Source organism: Gopherus evgoodei, chromosome 3 (genome assembly GCF_007399415.2).
Source record: "Gopherus evgoodei ecotype Sinaloan lineage chromosome 3, rGopEvg1_v1.p, whole genome shotgun sequence".
In the NCBI taxonomy this organism is placed as follows: Eukaryota; Metazoa; Chordata; order Testudines; family Testudinidae; genus Gopherus; species Gopherus evgoodei.
The window spans coordinates 108,383,850-108,401,206 of record NC_044324.1 but is presented as its reverse complement, the minus strand read 5'-3'; the positions used below and the strand labels follow the sequence as shown (position 1 = coordinate 108,401,206).

Below are 17,357 nucleotides of genomic sequence, written 5' to 3'. Positions count from 1 at the left end.
AGTATGTCCTCTGTTATCTAGCAACCTTAGGCTCCAGGCTAGTAGTTTGTTAATTTTGCAAGCCTGGACTTAAGGTCATTTTTACTGAATGTTCAATGAAAGTGAATTTCTAGTTATGAATATTTCATATTCTGTGATTACAGTTTATAACCATAATCACTATGTAAACTGCCATAGAAGGCTATTTCTATATAGCATGTTGGATTGTGATCCTATTGCAGTAGTGCCCAGGGCACCCAAGGAGTATCTGAGCCTTACTGTGCTAATTGCTGTACAAATGAATAGGGTTACACACTACATAATAACCCAAAGACCCAGAAGCCTATTTTAAGACAGCATTCAAAAGAAGTGAGTATAACAAACAGTAGATGGGTGGATAGAAGGAATAAAGGGTAAATTCTGTTTAATTTTTTAAAATCAGGAATCCCCTTAAAGTCAACAAAATCACGGGGCAAAGAAGAAATATTAAAATTAATACATCTTTTGCTTGTATAATACAGTATCTGAAATTTTACTGCCTACTTAAGTATTGATTTTTTTTAAGTTCTTTCCTTTTTGCTGTTCAGTGTGTAATTTATATTCCTTTGTTATGCTTTTGCTGGTTGTAGGTGCTGTTGCAGCATCTACTGATTTTTTAAATGGTAAACATAGCTGCTGTAATAAAGCTCTACATTTGTGCAGAACCACACTTTGATTACACGGATAACATTTAAAAATGAAGTAACTTTTCTTTCATTGACTGTGGGCTAGTATTTGGAGACCAGTCAGATTTTAAACCTGTATATTGTTATCCATTAGTGGTATAGAGATCTGTTAAGCTGCTGTTACTGAGCTAACTGTGTCTGTAGCGGAGTGTTGTCAGATCAGGAACATTCATTTAATCCTCATTTCCCCTGCCCTCTGAGTTTTTCATTCCCCTTTCTCACCTCTGTAAACACAGGTCATGTGGAAGGTGACCTCTTACAGATGAGGTCAGGGTGAACACCAGTAAGTAGGCTGTAAAAATGCTTGCCACTGCTTGGGATTTTATTTGCATGGCAGCAGAGTGATGTCATTGTGTAGCCAAAGAGTCGGCTTGTTAATTCATGAGTTAGGCCATGGCTACACTGGCACTTTACAGCGCTGCAACTTTTGCGCTCAGGGGTGTGAAAAAAACACCCCACTGAGTGCTGCAAGATACAGTGCTGTAAAGCCTCAGTGTAAACAGTGCCGCAGCGCTGGGAGCGGGCTGCAAGCTACACCCGTAGAGGATGTGGAGTACGTGCAGCGCTGGGAGAGCTCTCTCCCAGCGCTGGTGCTCTGATCACACTCGAAACTTCAGAGCGCTGCTGCGGCAGCGCTTTGAAGTGCGAGTGTAGCCATACCCTTAGTTGCAAGGGTATTGTAACTCTGTAAAGTCTATTTGAAATGTTGGTTCTGGATCCTGGAGGGATCATAAACATGGGTATGCAGCTGCCATCTCTGACATAGCAGATCCCACAAGCGTGTCCCTCACAGCTTGGCAGAGTAACTCTTTGCTTGTAGAGGAGGTTAGCTGGTATTGCTCAGAATTGAAATAAGTGAGGAATGAGAGCCAATGGGAAAGGTCAGATGTTACTGATGTAATTCAGTACAAAGTTCATAATTATAATGTACATGTTTTCTGTACAGATATAGTGTGTGTCTGAACTCTTTATGGTAAAATTCCATTTATTTAGGGAACAAGACAGATTTACTGTCAGCCTGTCACTTGTGCAGATAGCGATTTTTATTGGTCTAAGAGTGATGATCTAGCATAGCTGCTGTGAATGGGAATAGTCAGTGCTACAGATCTGTATCTAAGAGAAGAACCTTTGGGTATTGTTAATGTTTCAATCACAAGTAAGAAGTGCTGTTTTTGGTCTTTTGATACTATAAGGATTTAAATTTTATTCTCATCCTGCCCATCTCTTCCCCCCCCCCTCCACCCACACGCTAGGTGTACTGGTTTTGTAGATCTGTTAGGTTCCATATTTACTGTATTTATCCACACAAAACCCCATTGCCCCTATTTTACAAATTGTGCCTCAGTTCCTTGAGAGGCTGCTAAGTGATTTGCTCAAGGTCACACAGAAAATACTTGGCAGAGCAGGGATTTTACCCTAGGCCTCCCGTGTCCTAAGATACTGTCTCAACCACCATCCTTCCTCTCTGGAAAGTTTTTGTGTAAAATCGGATTCGGTATATGTAAAAATAAAGGCTAAACCATAGAGAACATGGCCTAAGGAGACAATTCCCAAGTCAAGGGAATGAGCCTGGATAATGTCCATGCAACAGGCACCCAGGATAGAACTATCTGTATCAGGCCCAAAGAGAAAAATACGTAACTAGAACAAGTAACATAGGGCTTAGACCTGATCACAACAAACCTCATGCATTTCCACTGAGTCAATTACTTTCAAGAGCCATTGACAGATGGGAGCTATACTCAACCCTCATTGGTCAAAGAGATTTTCTCCCAAATACTTCAGCTGTCAGTTGGAGGGATAAACATGTTTATCATCAAATCTGCTATAACTGTGACTGATTTGCTATTCAGACCCAGTCTTTATGAGCACAGTAGCCTGGCTGTGACAAAGGAAATATTGGAAAGTTAAGGATTTCCTGAACAAGTGATTGCCCTCCCTCTCAAACCCCTCTATTATATTTGTGTGAGGAATGAATCTAGGCATGCATGATATATAAAGAGAATGAAAATGAATCCGTGGAACTTTCCAATCTCTAGTATCTTCCACAGGAGCATCTATCAGCAAGAATGTGTATTAGTTGCATCCAAGTACTATCTAAAGTCCTGAGTAAGGTAATCAGATGCTGCAGGAGCAAGCGTTCATGCTCAGTATCTCATACTTTTAACTGTCAAGATGGCATTTCTAGTTCCCATAACTTTCTTCAAGAGGGTATTACAGTCAGAGATGAATATTGTATGATGCACAATGAGAAGATGAGCCTAAGAAGTCTGAAATGTTTCCATTCCAAGAATACACTTAACATTCCACGGGACTCAGGGACTAGCACTTCCTTCTATTCAATCCAATTGTATACTAAGAAGAAATGAAGGCACAACATGAGTGTTTGAGGGACAATCAAAGTATACATTGTAAGAACAGAATAATTTAGGAAATCCACAGCATTTTTTGCCTTTCAGTAAAGGGATGAAGACAATTAATGACACAGTAGCCAGGTCAAGAGACCAAGATGCAAGCAGCAAGACAAACATTGCCAATGAGTCTTGAAATCACAAAATAGATAGCAGCTGCAGAGAGAGATCTATGCACTGTTAGCGAATGTGCAAAACAGAATAGCATGCTAAGCAGCTGTTTGGGCTACAGTCCATATATTCAACAAATACTATAAACACATTTTATCAGATTTGATGGAGGCAGCGTTTGGTATCAGGATCCTATAGTCCATGGCAAAGTGCGATTAAATGTAAGGGCATTATTCCTTTCTTAAACTCCTGTAGTTTTATTTTATGTGCATAATCCCAAGAGGTATTTGAGAGAGAAAGTTAGAGGAAAGAATTTTTAAAGGTATCTGACAATTCTGTTCCACCATGGAATCATGATTTTAAACCACAGTACGGAAAAGTAGAGGATGGGATTTAGGTGAAAGTACTAACCAAAGAATTAACATGTAGATTATTAACCAGCTGCTGTAGTATTGGGTTTTTTACTGCTTAACTTAAGTCCTTCTGATGAGCAGTTGAGGGGATGTTAGAGTTGCCTACTATAAATTGGATTGAACTGTTTCCAAGTCTCTTGAGGGAAAAAACCTACCCATGCATATGCAACAGCCAGACATACTATATTATTTCAGGGAAAGTAAATGAAAAGTAAGGATAAACTTTTCTCTAACAGTCTTGCCATCTCTTTAATGCTGGTTACTTCCTTTGAATGAAGGATCAGCGCACACCACACTCCAGGAGTGAAAAACTGTGCTACTGTCAGTTTCTTCTTTCCAGCCATGTCCATGTCATCTGAGCTAACTCTTCTGCCTCCCTGCCCCTCTTTGTAGTGTACATGTCCTGTGGGGTCTGTGTTTTGAGACAAAATGACATACATTTCAAGAGACCTTCCAGTAGTTTATAAACTTATTTAAAAAGCGCAGGTATTCTGGAAATGAATTATAGCCTCAGGCCAGTGGCAAAATGCCCATATGTACATAGTTGATTGCTTTACATGCTTTTTGCATTAATGTTGTTAGTGACAGTGACTTGAAGCAAGCTCTTTGCAAGACGCTGGTAGGTGGGCCCTTCTCCATGCCTTACCTTGATTGACAGTGCCAGCTGCTTTTTTTTCCTTGAGAAGGGACTCAAGCCTGCACATAAATCATAAAATGGAGTGCTGGTGAGATTCTGTTATATTTCACCAAATCAGATGAGGGAATAGGATTAGCAGCTCCTTATAATTTATCTATATGTAGCAAGAAAAATGGTCATTTTCAGATTTCAGTCTTGGGGTTGTGTTCTGGAATTCTCATGATGTCACTAGTAAAACATTTTTGGAGTTTCTAAAAACTATTCATAACTTTGTAACACAAAGAATTCCAACAAAATTGAGGTAATGTTGTATATTGGACATCAATCTGATTGGTAAAGGTGAATTGATCACCCAACTAAAAATTGATGGTTGCATATATGCAAGTGCTGCTTGTGTGCAAACTGAAATATAGTCCTATCCAGTAAAATATATTTATAGTATTTTTAAATGGACAATTTCTCAAAGCTGCAAACAATCAAAGTTAAATTGAGTAGAAGAAAATATGGATTATTATGATTATTGGGAATTGTTAAAGGATGTTTTATTAGATGCTCCCTCCCAAAAACAACAGTTCCACAATCATTAAATAATCCTTATTGTTTTTGTTTTAAGAAGGGAGGTGAAAGAAACGCTCACGCTCTCTCTCTCTCTCTCTCTCTCTCACACACACATAAATGGAGGAGTGATAGCAATGAATATAAATTAGCTGTTAATGATGTGCAGACAATTGATAAGGGAACCTAAAGGCATCAGTGAAAGATCTACCAACAGTAGGGTTATGGATAGACTTAGAAGGATTAGATTTGTATTGGTATATGTTCAAAAACCTCAATTTCACCATACAAACGAATGAAAAAATATTTGTCAATAATAGGAATTTACAGATAGGCAAGGTAAGAAAAATACTGATTGAGAATATTTTAGAGTTTGATGGAAAGCTATTTACTTTTTATGTTTTGGCATATGAAAACAATTAGTATTTTTATTATAAAGCTTTAACTTTCTGCTTCTGTGTTTATTATAATTAGCTAATTATTGTCTGATTCCCCTATAACTTCCCACAACTGTGAAAATTTGTATAGATAAATTATGGAGTTTAAGCATTTTTTATTTTTCACAGCTGTGAAATTTAAATACATGCAAATAAAAAAATTCTTAAAAATAAACAGATAATATCTGTGGAAGTGATATTAAAATATATGAATTCTGCCAAGCCTAGTTATGGACAATAAGAAGGAATTCTTTAAATGTATCAGGAACAAACAAAATCCTATCGGTAGTATAGGTTGATACTATACAAGGATGGCAACATGTATCAATCAAGATGTAGAAACAGAAGAAGTATTCAATAAATTTGTTATATATTCAGAAAAAAGCAGGATGATATTCATATCTTTCTATTAAATACGTAACTAGAGACAACATTAAATAGCAACTATTAAATATTTTTAAAGCTACAGGACTGGCTAATTTGCACCCAAGAGTTTTAAAGTAATTGGCTTAGTAGCTCTCTGAACCATTAATGTTCACTTTTAATGTAATGTTGACTTGACGTTCCAGAGGACTGAGGAAAAGCCGAGCTTGTTGCCAGTATTTTAAAATGGTAAATGAGATGATCATGATGCAGGTAATTATAGGCTTGTTAGCCTGATATTGATATTAGGCAATATCATGGAAAGGCTGATATGGGACACAATCAATAAAGAATTTTAAGATGGCATAATTAATACCAATTAGCATGGTTAATAGATGGCATAATTAATACCAATTAGAATGATTTTATCAAACTATCATTTTTTGGTGAGATTACTGATTTGGTTGATAAAGATAACTGTCCTGCAATAATATATTTAGACCATAATAATAAATAATGATCAATCCACCGGCTGAACGTTTGGAGAGAGACTTCTGTTAGGTATTTTACTGAGAGGCTTTGTCGTGTATCTAAAAGTCAGGCAGTGTAAATACTGTTTGTCCGCACTTTTGCTGACAAAATACCACCCCCTATGAGTGAGGTTCGCGTTATCGGCAGGAGAGTGCTCCTGCCGACAGCGCTCTGTTTACACTGCCACTTGCCATGGCAAAACTTTGGTCTTTTGGGCAGGGGGATGGGGACTGGGTTTAAGCACCTGTGAAAGACAGTCTCATTTAAAAAAATAAGAGAGGAATTAGTACTATATAAAATCAGTGCTGCTCATATGAAATGGATTATAAATTTTAAGTGACCGATGGGGAAAAAAAATGTCAATGGGAAATTGGGGATGTGTCTACTTGGGTCCTGTAGGGATCTCTTCTTGACCCAGTGTTATTCACTATCTTTTATCAGTAATTTGGAAGAAAATATAAAGTAATTGATGGTAAAGATTGCAGATGACACAAAAATTGGTGGAGTGGTAAATTAATAATAGGGATAGGTCAGTTATACAGACTAATCTTGTTCGCTGGGTAAAGTGGGCTCATTTGAGCACTGTGTATTTTAACACAGCCAAATGCATTCTTGCACATATAGGAACAAAGACTATAGCTCACACTTATAAGATGTGGAGCTGTATCCTGAATAGCAGTGATAGTGAGCTCTCAGTGTAAGGCAGAAGCTAAGAGGGTGAATGTGATCAATATATACAAAATATCAATTAGGAAGAGGGACGTTATGATATCTCAGTGGCATCAGCGAGACCATTACTGGAATGCTGTGTTCTCTGTTAACTCTTCGGAAAGAGTGTTGAAAAATTGGAAAGGTTCAGAAAAGAGCCACAAGAATGATTACAGGACTGGAAAACTTACTTTACAGTGAGAGACTAAAGAACAATCTTTTTAGTTTATCCAAAAGAAGTTTGAGGTGACTTGATCATACCCACAGATTTCTGATAATAGACAGTTCTTTAATCTAACAGAAAAAAAAAAAAAAGAACAAGATCCAGTGACTAGAAGGTGAAATTAGACAAATTCAGTGTAGAAATAAGGCATCCATTTTTAATAGTGAGGGTAATTAACCATTAAAACAACTTGCCTATGAATGTGGTAGATTCGGGCTGGGCAACCTTTGGCCTGTGGCCCGCCAGGATAAACCCCATGGTGGGCTGGGCCAGTTTGTTTATCTGCCGCGTTCGCAGGTTCGGCCAATTGCAGCTCCCACTGGCTGCGATTCGCTGCTCTAGGCTAATGGGGGCTGTGAGAAGCAGCGCAGGCCAAGGGTTGTGCTGGCTGCCACTGTGATAGATTATCCATCACTTGCCATCTTTAAATCAAGCTGGATATCTCTCTAAGGGTATGTCTACACTATGGGATTATTCCGATTTTACAGAAACTTTTTTTTAAAATATTATATAAGGTAGAGTGCACGTGGCCACACTAAGCACATTCATTCGGCGGTGTGCGTCCATGTACCGAGGCTAGTATCGATTTCCGGAGCATTGCACTGTGAGTAGCTATCCCATAGCTATCCTGTAGTTCCCGTAGTCTCCCCCACCCATTGGAATTCTGGGTTGAGATCCCAGTGCCTGATGGGACAAAAAACATTGTTGCGGGTGGTTCTGGGTACAGCCTCACTCCTCCCTCTGTGCAAGTAGCAGACCAACCGTTTTGCGCCTTTTTCCCTGGGTGAACTGTGCAGACGCCATAGCACGGCAAGCATGGACCCTGCTCAACTCAACATCTCGCGCATTCTCCTGCAGTCTGTGCTGAACCAGGACCTGCAAAGCCAGGTGAGGAGGAAGTGGATACAGCAGCATGGCAACGAGAGTGATGAGGACATGGACACAGAATTCTCTCAAACTGCGGATCCCTGCGCTTTGGAGATCGTGCTGGTAATGGGGCAGGTTCTAGCCATTGAACGCCGATTTTGGGCCCTGGAAACAAGTACAGACTGGTGGGGCTGCATAGTATTGCAGGTGTGGGATGATTCCCAGTGGCTGCGAAACTTTTGCATGCGTAAGGGCACTTTCATGGAACTTTGTGACTTGCTTTCTCCTGCCCTGAAACGCGAGAATACCAAGATGAGAGCAGCCCTCACAGTTGAGAAGCTAGTGGCAATAGCCCTCTGGAAGCTTGCAACACCAGACAGCTACCGGTCAGTCGGGAATCAATTTGGAGTGGGAAAATCTACTGTGGGGGCTGCTGTGATGCAAGTAGCCAAAGCAATCATTAAGCTGCTGTTACAAAAGGTAGTGACTCTGGGAAATGTTCAGGTCATAGGTCAGGATGGCTTTGCTGCAATGGGATTCCCTAACTGTGGTGGGGTGATAGATGGAACCCTTATCCCTATCTTGGCACCGGAGCACCAGGGCTCCCACTGCATAAACCGCAAGGGGTACTTTTCCATGGTGCTGCAAGCACTGGTGGATCACAAGGGAAGTTTCACCAACATCCACTTGGGATGGCCGGGAAGAGTACATTACGCTCGTGTCTTCAGGAACACTACTCTGTTTAAACGGCTTCAGCAAGGGAATTACTTCCCAGACCAGAAAATAACAGTTGGGGATGTTGAAATGCCTGTAGTTATCCTGGGAGACCCAGCCTATCCCTTGATGGTATGGCTCATGAAGCCATACACAGGCAGCCTGGACAGTAGTCAGGAGTTGTTCAAGTGCAGGATGGTAGTAGAATGTGCATTTGGCCTTTTAAAGGCTCACTGGTGCACATTACTGACTCGCTCGGACCTCAGCCAAACCAATGTCCCCATTGTTATTGCTGCTTGCTGTGTGCTCCACAATCTCTGAGAGTAAGAGGGAGACCTTTATGGCGGGGTGGGAGGCTGAGGCAAATCGCCTGGCAGCTGATTACGTGCAGCCAGACACCAGGACGATTAGAAGAGCACACCAGGAAGCGGTGCGCATCAGAGAAGCTTTGAAAACCAGTTTCATCACAGGCCAGGGTGCGGTGTGACTGTTTGTTTTTCCTTGATGAACCCCCCCCACCCCCTTGAATGACTCATTCCCTGTAAGCCACCCATCCTCCCCCTTCGATTACCGCTTGTTTTCTAAGGAAATAAAGTCACTCTCATTTAAAAATCAGGTATTCTTTAGTAATTAATTATAAAAAGAGGGAGAGAACTGACAAGGTATCCCGGGTGGGGTTTGGGAGGAGGATAGGAGGGAAGGAAAAGGCCACTAAACGAATTTCAAAATAATGACAGCCTTTTGCTTGGGCTGTACACTGGGGTGGAATGGGCGGGTGCACAGAGTCTCCCCCCACACGTTCTTAGGGCTGGTCTACACTACAGGGGAAAATCGATCTCAGATACGCAACTTCAGCTATGTGAATAAAGTAGCTGAAGTCGAAGTATCTAGGATCAAATTACTCGCCATCCTCATGGCTTGGGATCGATGTCCACGGCTCCCCATGTCGACTCCACAACTTCGTTAGGGGGGTGGAGTTCCGGAATCGATATAAGCACGTTCGGGGATCGATATATCGCATCTAGATGAGATGCGATATATTGATCCCCGAGCAATCAATTGCTACCCGCCGATATGGTGGGTAGTGAAGACGTAGCCTCATTAGTTGTCTGGTGGGTGAGGAAGCTAAGGAACATGTTGAGGGGGGAGGGTGGTTATACAGGGGCTGCAGCGGCACTCTGTGATCCTGCTGCCGTTCCTGAGGCTCCACCAGACGCCGGAGCATGTCCGTTTGATCACACAGCAGCCCCAGCGTTGCATCATGCCTCCTCTGATCTTCCTGCTGCCACCTCTCATCTCAAGCATCTCTCCTCTCCTCACGTTCACTGGCATCTTTCCTGTACTTTGATACCACGTCCTTCCACTCATTCAGATGAGCTCTTTCATTGCGGGTCACTTCCATGATTTCCTAGAACATTTCGTCTCGCGTCTTTTTTTTCCGCCGCCTTATCTGAGATAGCCTTCGGGATGGAGGAGGGAGACTTGAAAAATTTGCAGCTGCATGAGGGAGGGAGAAAAGGAAGAGAAGTATTTTAAAAGATACATTTTACAGAACAATGGTTATACTTTTTCACGGTGAACAGCACTATTCACCTTATATAGCACATGTGATCTCAGTACAAGGTCGCATTTTGCATCTTACTATTGAGTGCCTGTGGCTTTGGTGTTAGAGATCACAGATGCAGGTCTGGGCAGCAGAATTCGGCTTGCATGCGGCCATGGTAAGCCATTGTCTTTCGGCTTCTGCAGCCTTCATATATCCAGCGCTCACCTTTCCCAAATAGCAAGCAAAGCCCATTGAATGCTGCTTCTTCCCTGTTAACGTGCAGCACCAGAACCCCCCCCCATCCAATTCTCTGGGATGATCGCTTTACCCCTCCCCCCACCGCATGGCTGGTATCATGGAAGATGGCTGCTAGCCACCCTCCCCCTGCACCGCATGGCTGGTAGCAGGGAATATCCCAGCTAGCCAAACGTGAAAAAGCTCAGCGCCAATCACCCCCCACCCCCTGCTTGGCTAACTACAGGGAGGGATTTCTTTTAAGCCACAGGCAAACACCCCAACCATCTCTGTCCCCTTAATTAAATTCCTGTATTTCAGCCAGGTTACCATGAACGATATCACTCTCCTGAGGATAACACAGCGAGATAAAGAACGGATGTTGCTTGAATGCCAGCAAACACCGGGACCATATGCAGCTAGGCTTTGTCATGCAGTGATACCAAATTGCTTGCTACATGCATGGCGTGGTCAAGTGTCCTACCATGGAGGACAGAATAAGGTTGCCCTGCCCAGAAACCTTCTGCAAAGGCTTCTGGAGTACCTCCAGGAGAGCTTCATGGAGATGTCCCTGGAGGATTTCCGCTCCATCCCCAGACATGTTAACAAACTTTTCCAGTAACTGTACTGGCCGTGAATGCATCCCAAGTCCTCAAGGCAAATTAATAATTAACACGCTTGCTTTTAAACTATGTTTTATATTTACAAAGGTACACTCACCAGAGGTCCTTTCCATGGCTTCATTGTCTGGGATAGTGGCTTAGGAGGGTACTTCTGTCAGGCTGAGAAAAAGCTCCTGGCTATTGGGGAGAACGGAGTGCTGTGTGCTCTCTGCAAGTTCATCCTCCTCTTTCTCCTCCTCATCTTCCCTGTCCACAGAATCCTCAGGCATGGCTAAGATTACCCCCACCTCGGAATCCACGGACAGGGGTGGGGTACTGGTGGCGGACCCTCTAGAATTGCATGCAGCTCAGCGTAGAAGCGGCATGTTTGCAGCCCTGCCCCGGATCTTCTGTTTGTTTCTTTGATTTTCTGGTCTGCTTGTCTGAGCTCCTTAACTTTCACACGGCACTGTACTGAGTCCCTGGTGTGGCCTCTCTCCACCATGGCCTTGGAAGTTTTTTCATTTCATCTTTTGGAACGGAGCTCTGTTAGCACAGAATCCTCTCCCCATATAGCAATCAGATCCAGTACCTCCCATGTGGTCCATGCTGGAGCTCTTTTTCGATTCTCAGACTGCATGATCACCTGTGCTGATCAGCTGTCCACGCTGGGCAAACAGGAAATGAAATTCAGAAGTTCACAGGGCTTTACCTGTCTACCTGGCCAGTGCATCTGACTCTAGATTGCTGTCCAGAGCGGTCACAATGGTGCACTGTGGGATAGCTCCCGGAGGCCAATACCGTCGAATTGCAGCTGCACTAACCCTAATCCGAAATGGCAATACCAATTTAAGCGCTGCTCCCCTCGTTGGGGAGGAGTACAGATATCGATAGTAAGAGCCCTTTATATCGAAATAAAGGGCTTTGTTGTGTGGACGGGTGCAGGGTTAATTTGGTTTAACACTGCTAAATTCGGTATAGACGTGTAGTGTACACAGGCCTAAAAGATGATATAGCTCAAACAGAAATTAGGGGCTTGAGTCAGAAATTACTGAGTGAACTTGATTGGCTTGTCATGCAGGAGATCAAATGAGATGATCATAATGTTCCCTTATTGTCTTATAATTTCTGCATCTGTGAGCCCCTGGGGAAAGGATCTGTGTATATTCCTTCTTGGAGAAAAGGAATTGACATGCTGACATATTTTACTGTGATTGTTCAGATACTTTTTCCTCCATAGTAAAATGTAGTTCAGTACATTTGTTTGTTTTCTAACACATCTAATTAAAACTTATTTTTTATATCTTGTTTTGTAATAAGTAGTTTGTCCCTCATATTTATCCACTTCCACAGGCTCTATGGTTTTCTGGCAGATGCCATAAAATTAGTAATTGCAAAATTTGAAACGTAGCTTGTCAGAGGCCCATGTTGTCTTCGTGTTTTAGGAAGAAAGTAGATATGCCGAATACTAGGCAATGCTTTCTTGATAATTCTGAATCTTTTAAATTTGATATTCGTTCAGTATAATTTTAAATGTGTTTGCAAACATAAAATGGCAATGATTGATGCAAGAAGCCTCTTCTAATCTACATTATTAAACACTGGGTAAAAGCATCCACATATTTGTCTTGAGAAACCTCAAAATGCAGGCGGTTGTGTAACAAAGGCACAGGATGAAGACCTAGACTCACTTGTTTCAGACTAGTCTCTGGAATCACTTATTCCGTATCTTTTTAGTAGGCTAATGTTATTTATATGTTTTAATATGTCTTAAAAATAAGTGTTCCAGTACTAGAAAATATACAGTAAAGTATCTGTACATTGAAGACACCATTTGAAAGAGCTTGTATCTGATCACGTTTAAGCTAAGGATGGGTAGTTTAACAAGCTGTCTTAAGCAGCTACAGCAGTCCCACTAGCTGTAGGTGTCTCATCATTCTGGAAGCTCATGCATAAGTGTTTATGTAGTAAACATCTGTTTGTTTGCAGTGTAGCACCTCTGTAGGTCTCAACTTTTTCAAGGCTTTTGGGGATAGGCAGAGGAACAGACAGATATTTTCATATTAGTGTGATTTTCCTGCTGCTCTTATGTGGGAAATACAATTTTTTTTTGGTGACCAGTCCTTCTGGTTCAAAGGGGATATTTACATATCCTTCAAATAATGCCACAAGTGTCAGTTATCCTTTATAAGATGAATGAATTACTGTACTATAATAGCTATAAAAATCGGTGGTTTTTTATTTTCTTCCATGGACAAATAAAGAAGTACTAGCTACCATTTCTTTAGGATTGGAACAATGCTTTTGCTTGTCCCGTGTTTAGTACATTGTGGGCACTACCAAAACAGATAATAAATATCCAAGCAGAAGTGGACAAGGTATCTTGTGAATCTTTGCTAAATGCATCATACTGACTTTTAAAGACAACAGAAGAGTCTCTCATGCTTTTTCTTCCAAGTCATATATTAAACCTCACTGGATTGCTTTGATGCTTAAGTGACTTTTCTATTGAGAGAAACTCAAGTGTATCTGACTGAAATGCAAGCATCTTTCATGTGCTTTGATAACTTTTCTTGATGTGGTAGTCTTGCTAAGTGACAATCTTTTATTTAAACATTTGGCTCCATCTCTTTGATCCTAAATTGAAATCCTAATCCTGTATTATGATTGTATTACTTCCATTTCCATAAAACTGTAATGTCAGGAGTACAGAACTATGACTTCACTGCAATAATTAATAAGTGGAGAAAATGCTGAAGAGAGAGTTCTTAATTTTGGCTAAACGTGTAGTCAAACTGCATGGTTCAGGGATATCAAAAGTATGGCCAGATTCATCTGGTCTGTGGACTTCTCATGGATCTTCCGGCATGTTCAGTTACTCCAGAGTCCATCCTATGAGGATTTGATATGTATAGCTCCTCAGTTTGTTGTACTCTAACTTCCCCATGCAGAGCATGCTAGTATGCATTGATGTTGTCCTGTTTCAGAGGAGGTGTTAAGCGTGTAACACACTGGTGCACTCTACACATCACTCCGCTATAGTCCAAACTCTGGGATTATATAGACAAACCCAAAGATTCATGGGTAGTCTGTGGGCCAAAAGTAGCCCATGCCAAGAGTCAGGCCTTCTATATGAAATGAGTTTTACACTCTTGCTTGATACAGGGACTAGGAAGGAATTTTCTCAGCCCTTATACAGAACTGCATAATTGGGTCGGTACACTGTATTTGTGTTTTTTTTTTCCTCCCAAACTTCCCCTGCAATCCTTGATGATAGTCGCTGCTAAAGGCAGGGTACTGGACTTAAGGGTCAATGATTGGATCAGGTCTGACAATAACAAATCTTGTATTACTAACATGCAGATATCTGCAACAATATTTATAGTAAAAGAAGAAAGAAAACAAGTAGCCTAAACTGCTTTTAATCTGTTTTCCCCAAGTTTGTGTGACTGAGGCTTTTAAACTAACTTTAGATTTGAAAAAAAAATAGCGAACAAAACAAACAGAAAACCACTCCACTAGCTGCAAAGATTAGTAACCTGTTTTTGTGTGTTAAATGCTATTTTGGTTGCCAGAATCTTGTGGAACCCAAACCTTTAATGTTTTGGAAATGGAAAGCATAGAAAGTAGTGCTCTACCTTGAAGATTTCTATAAAGGCTTTTTTGGAACCTGTCCCTACAAAATTTGTCTAAGGATATCATAGAACCATTATGGTGAAGGATAGATATCCTTTTAATGAGGATGATTAATTTTATCTATAAGGCTCACCTTTATTCATAGTTTTAACTAAGTATTATTATCTTTGTTATGGATATAAAGGTTATTACTGCATCTCCAAAATACTCTAAGGGCCATCCTTTTCTTCATTGTAAGTTTTCTCATGGTTCTCTGGTTGTCTGCTCAACTTTTATTAGGAATTTGGGCGTTATTATGGAGAAAATGGAAACTGATGTAAGAGGGAAAAATAAGTCAATATCAGGTGAAAACAATTTTAAAAAAAGGGCAGTTGTAGGAGAAGAGTGTGAAATTTATGACTCGGACAAATATTTTTATGTAGTGATAATTTTTGAGCAATATTTAAATGGATTTGAACACTTTTATGGATAACAGGAATGTCGGGAGGAGTTATAGTTGATGCTAAAAATTTTTTTATAAGAGGATATTCAACTTTCACACTTCAAGGATCAAGGACAAGAATTTCATTGGGAAGATTATCCCACATCTACTTACTGCAGGGTTGCTTGCATCTTCCTCTCATGCATCTGGTGCTGGGCTCTGTCAGAGACAAGACACTAGAGTTGATGGGCCATGCATCTGAACCAGTATGGCAATTTACCTGTTCCTATGTAGTGGTGGTGTCAAACTCTTTTTCAGTTCTCTGTATACACACATACCTTTTTATATTTAATAAGTAATATATTTTAATTACCTTTTGTTTGAGAGAGCCCCTCAAGTTTCTTTGAAAATGCAGTGTATGTGACATTGAATATTAAATTAAGAATTACACTAACTTAAATATCTAAAGATAAAATGAAATGAGTGCTTTGTGTATTGGGCCATGACATTTTGCATTTTTCCAGTACTGAAGACAGTTGATAAACTGCTGTTCTGTCCCCATTCCCTCCCAATATTTAGAGCATGCATTTATTGTCAAATATTAACTAAAAGTTACTTCTAATTGATGATTTACTGCAACAAAGCCTTCATTCTGCAATGTGTCACCAGCCTATTCGTTTTCAGTAAAGATCTGAAAGCTGTATGTCTTAAAAAGCAAACTTTGATCAAAGATCTGAACTTGAAATATGGATAGTAATACATATTTACTCCTGTGTTCGAAGTTGATTGGAAGGAGAGGAATGTTTTTTGTGCATTCAAGAAGCATGGAGAATTTAATATTTTTTTAAAACCTAGCCTAATTTACATGCTTTTTTAACTCATGTGGTTGATTAAAATTTATAATAGGAAGAAAATTTTCATATAATGATGTTTGCCTTGAACTTCCATGTTAATTACGGTGGTAGCTATTTTTAGCCTTATTTCCGTGTGTCATGGTATAATTCCCCACTCTGAACCTTAGCATCCAAAAGATGGGATACCAGCATGAATTCCTCTAAGCTCAATTACTAGCATAGAACCTGTAGCACTGCCACCAACCAGGAATTCCAGTGCCTGGTACACTCTGGTCCCCCCAAAACCTTGCCCGGGGACCCCCAAGAACCAGTCCCTCTGGATCTTACCACAAGGAAAGTAAACCCTTTCCCCCACCGTTGCCTCTCCCAGGCTTCCCCTCCCTGGGTTACCCTGGAAGATCAATGTGATTCGAACTTCTTGAACAGAGAGGAAAATGCACCTTCCCCCCTCCTTCTCTCTCCCTCTCCCAGATTCTCCCTGAGAGAGAAAGTAATCCTAACACAGAGAGAAAATTTACCTTTCTCTCCCCCTTCCCTCCTTTCTCCCCATCAATTCCCTGGTGAATCCAGACCCCGTCCCCTGAGGTCTCACCAGAATAAAAAAACAATCAGGTTCTTAAACAAGAAAAGCTTTTAATTAAAGAAGGAAAAAACAGTAAAAATTATCTTTGTAAATTTAGAAAAATGGAATAGGTACAGGGTCTTTCAGCTATAGACACTGGGAATACTCTCCCAGCCTAAGTACACAAGTACAAATTAAAATCTTTTCAGCAAAATACCAATTTGAACTCCTTTCAGCCAAATACACATTTGAACTTCTTCCAGCCAAATACACATTTGCAGATAAAGAAAACAACCATAAGCCTAAGTCGCTTTATCTACCTAGTACTCACTATTCTGAACTTATAAGAGCCTGTATCGGAGCGATTGGAGAGAAACCTGGTTGCACGTCTGGTCCCTCTGAGCCCCCAGAGTGAACAACAACCAAAAAACTAACAGCACACACACAAACTTCCCTCCCTCAAGATTTGAAAGTATCCTGTCCCCTGATTAGTCCTCTGGTCAGGTGACAGTTCTTGTTAACCCTTTCCAGGCAAAAGAGATATGAAGTACTTCTGTTCCATTAACTCTTAACTATCCGTTTATGACACCGTGCTAAGTATCTTATTTTTCTCTAATAAACTTTGATTTTTGTTCTCTACAGTTTAACAAAAACAACAGTATCTATCATATCTTTCTCAGCTCAAGGTCTTGTAGCAGATGGAAATCAAGGATGAATCAAATCACTCTAGTTCAGTTCTTGAAACCTGACATTAGTTTGTTTACTCATTTCACTGGAAATCCTGTTCAAATGCAACATACTGATACCCCTCCTCCCCCCCCCAGCCCC

The 17,357-nt window shown here is 40.7% G+C and overlaps 1 protein-coding gene across 16 annotated transcripts in view; it reads left to right on the top strand.

Moving 5' to 3' along the window:
* PTPRK (protein tyrosine phosphatase receptor type K) overlaps positions 1-17,357 on the top strand; it is a 626,320-nt gene that overhangs the window by 137,434 nt on the left and 471,529 nt on the right. The gene's annotated exons all lie outside the window — the stretch shown is intronic.